This window comes from Alnus glutinosa, chromosome 8 (assembly GCF_958979055.1).
Source record: "Alnus glutinosa chromosome 8, dhAlnGlut1.1, whole genome shotgun sequence".
Classification (NCBI taxonomy): Eukaryota; Viridiplantae; Streptophyta; class Magnoliopsida; order Fagales; family Betulaceae; genus Alnus; species Alnus glutinosa.
In genome coordinates, this window is record NC_084893.1 from 6,732,629 (window position 1) to 6,735,877 (window position 3,249).

Here is a 3,249-nt window from a genome sequence, read left to right on the forward strand (position 1 = left end):
CATTGTTACAAGGAAAGACATTATTGTCTTGACACAACCATAAGGAAATCAACCACATAAAGTGACCATAATAGGTAAAAATGTTAAAGCAATACAAATAACTATGTATTATGTACTTTTCTTTTATACTTTTCGTGACCTTCTAAGTGACCCTGGTAGATAAAATCAGCAAGCTTGTAGCCAATCCAAATCAATCTACAAAGTGCACAAAATAGAACCACGACAATTAGTAAAAAAAAAAAAACCAAATATTGCAATTGTAGACTAAAGCATACATATATATGTGTCATCTAGGCCATCACACATGGTAGACTCAAATCTAAATGGCTGCACCAAGACTTTACAAGATCATAGATGCTTACTATTTGGGTCATTGGCCTAAGCATATGCTTGAGTCGCACTCTAGTTTGGCTTAGATGCAATTATAGCAAATACTTAAAAGTTTTACCTTGTAACACACTTAAGAACATCTAATAAATTTAAATTCCATTCATAAAATAAATTCGTATGCACCAACACTGCACAATCAACACCTAGAACATTGCAATATTAAAGCCCATCTCAACTTCCTCATTTGACAGAATGCAGTATATTATAGTTATGGTCTTCCTGTAGATGCACATGAACCCTTTTCCCTCTCTGAGACAGCTTAATATGAATAGATGATTTCAGTTAAAAACATGAAAGGATGATCCATATGTGAGCTATGACCAAGGAAACAAACGCTGTCATACTTACCAGAAGTGAACCGCAACCGAAATTGTGTCCATGGTATAAGTGTGACCCCAAATAAAAAATCCTCCAAAAAAATCCGCTTGAGCCCAAATCGGGGTGCATTCAAGTAGAAGATCTGAAAGTAATAAAAAAAACTAAAATAATATTAGAAACGCTATGACAGTCAACTATATAATTTTAATGATTTCAGGAGGAATTAAAAAAAAATTGCACAATACAATTCTGAGAAAAAAAGAGGAAACAAGTTGTCATTTTGTTTTGGACAAAGAAGAATCATGGATTACAAATTGCATTTTTAGGGATACGTAGGAAATGGAAAACAGTGTTACTATCTCCAGGCATGGCAAAGGAATATCAACTTGGTTAAGCAAATATGCTTCCAACCCTCGATTCTAGAATGGTTTTCTGATGAAGGGGCGTTCAACACCATTTTCAAGACCACAAAAATAAAAAAGTAAAAGTAAAACCCTGGACACCAGCCTGCTTCTGTAAAATTTCAGACTCATTGATATTGTTGATGCACAAATGAATTGCAATGCCAAATTTAAACTACACCTATCTGGTAGTAAATAAATGAAAGGTAGAATAACTAATGTGTCGGGCACACCAAGGATGCCTGATCAACAAATATAATTAAGATTTCAGGATACCATTCTTATGGTTTTGTTATACTGTTAAATATCATTAAGTTCTAGAGTGGTCTAGTCTAAGTACAGCCTGAATCCAAGGTTTGCCACTGAAAACGAACACTTAGAAAAATTTGAAGTTCCCAAAAATCCAAGGGGATTACTTTAAGAACATGAAAGGGGATGAATGAAGAACGGAAGCCTCACATACTACCTCCCAATATACCCATATAGCAAGATAGTTTTGACAAAGATAACACGCTCTCCTGTTTTTGTTACATATTAATTTATAGGCAGTATGAAAAAGAAATGTTCAAAATTGACAAGCATATAGAAAATAAAATCAAATGGAGAAACTCAGAAAAATAATAAGCAAGAAAGAAAAGCAGAAACATGTTACGAAATGCTCGTATATGCGAAGAGAACAACATATAGCAACAGATCCGGCCAGAGAGAGAGAACCTGTTTTTTTAGCCGGAAGGGGACGCCGGACGACGGATGAGGCTGACCGTCGACAGGGACGGGGACTACCGGCGACTGAGCTCCGGACGATGCACAGAGAGAGAGAGAGAGAGAGAGAGAGAGGGGGACTGCCGGAGAGGGACGCCGGGCGCCGAGAAGGAAGCCGCCGAGATGGACGTGGACTACCGGCGACTGAGCTCCGGACGATGCAGAGAGAGAGAGAGATCGAGGGGGACTGCCGGAGAGCGACGCCGGACGCCGAGAAGGAAGCCGCCGAGAGGGACGGGGACTGCACGGGGGACTGTACGGATGCTGCAGTTGAGAGAGAGGGGGACTGCCGGTTGGAGGGACGCGGACGCCGAGGGGGATGGGACTGTACGGACGAGAAATTTCAGAGAGAGAGGGGGTGGGGGGACCAACCGGTTTTCAAGCAGAAAAAAGAAAATGAAAAAAAAAAAATTAAAATCAGCCGGCCACGTTATCTTGTTGTGCGGTTATTGTGAAAAATGTGTGGAAAATCATTTCTCATCATATATATATATAGGGATTTGATTCTTACACTACACCATCATAACAACTGCACAACAACCTCTTATATGAGGGTGGGCCCTAGTGTGTGGGACCCACCTTCATGTGAGGGGTTGTTGTGCAGTTGTTATATTGGTGTTGTAAATCTAATATTTTCCTATATATATGGGATTTGATTCTTATACAACACAAATACAACAACTGTATAACAACCCCTCACATGAGAGTGAGCCCCAGTATGTAGAACCCACCCTCATGTGAAGGATTGTTGTACAGTTGTTGTATTGGTGTTGTAAATCTAACATTTTCCTATATATATATATATGATATGATTCAAGAACACATGGCAAATTTATTTCCAATCTTTTTATCCACCGTTAAAGAACATGCCCATCCAAATCTTGGGTTGTTTTACTTAATTGGAATATTCATCAATATATAGATGAAGCATGACGTGGGTGCTGATATCTTTATCAATCAAATTTCAGAATAATAATGCAGCGTGGGTGTTGTGGATCACAAAAACAAACAATAGTAGATTCAAATCTTCCCAAAACCAATAACAAATTATGGATTTGAGGAACAATAGATAAAAATCACTCTTAGCTAGAGAGTGTTTCTAATTGAATACTAATGAAAATTACAAATTATTAGCGGCCTAAACCGTCCTTATTACGCTTAAATAGAGAAATTAAAAAGTCGCAACCCTTCTAAAAAAAATCAGCCACGCACAATCTTATTCGGATGAGATCACTAACTCGTTCGAACGAGACTTTGCGATGAATCCTAAAAACTCCAAAAAAAACATTCTCATCCGACTGATCAACCAGTTCGGAATGAGCTTCTCGGGTACCATTTTAGAATTTGGTAATTTATCTGTCTACAAATGTAATCAAAA

General features: G+C 38.3%; 1 long non-coding RNA gene across 1 annotated transcript; it reads right to left on the reverse strand.

The window, feature by feature from the left end:
• LOC133874783 (uncharacterized) lies at positions 1–2,296 on the reverse strand. The gene is made up of 3 exons (XR_009901380.1): positions 1,824–2,296; positions 739–850; positions 1–195 (listed from the first exon to the last, which is right to left on the reverse strand). It is a non-coding gene; the product is annotated as an uncharacterized LOC133874783 (long non-coding RNA).
• Positions 2,297–3,249: the final 953 nt, after the last annotated feature.